Below are 619 nucleotides of genomic sequence, written 5' to 3'. Positions count from 1 at the left end.
AATTGGCATGCCTAACCTAGCCCAAACACAAGATTTGGTCACATGCGCCTTTTTGGACTTAAGATCAAATCTAACCCAATTAAGCTTGGTTTAGCCAAATGAGCTCTACCTTGACTCACCTTAGACCCTAGGGTTGAGTTCCAAGTCAGCCATCAACCCATGGTTAGGCTTGATATTTATCCCATGGGTGAATTTTTGAAAAAAGGGATTTAAAGAGATAATAAGGGGGTTAAATCAATGTACTTGCCCCAACCCATGTTTAAACCCTATGGTGCCATTTCTACTGCCCATCATAAGCTTTAACCATGGTCCAAGCCTTGGTTAGCCACCCTACCCAAGCTAAAATCCAAAAACCGTGAGCCCCCACATGGTGAAAACCCAAATTCATGCCAATGAGCCACCTCAGCTCAAATTGAGCTGAGGACCCCTCTGCTTGACACCTAAGCAGTGGGGCTAAGCTCCAAAAACCGTTATACATTTTAAGCATGTTGGTCATTTTCTATAAAATCCACCCCTTACGGCCATGGAGGGGGTGGTAAAAATTTTCTTACTGAGGCCTTCCAAACTCCCCTTAGAGCTTCCCTGAGGGACCCTTAGCACATCCCAATCCATTTCCCCC

Source organism: Phalaenopsis equestris, unplaced genomic scaffold (genome assembly GCF_001263595.1).
Source record: "Phalaenopsis equestris unplaced genomic scaffold, ASM126359v1 Scaffold000354, whole genome shotgun sequence".
NCBI lineage: Eukaryota > Viridiplantae > Streptophyta > Magnoliopsida > Asparagales > Orchidaceae > Phalaenopsis > Phalaenopsis equestris.
The sequence above is the reverse complement of the archived record's forward strand: the minus strand, read 5'-3'. Positions refer to the sequence as shown.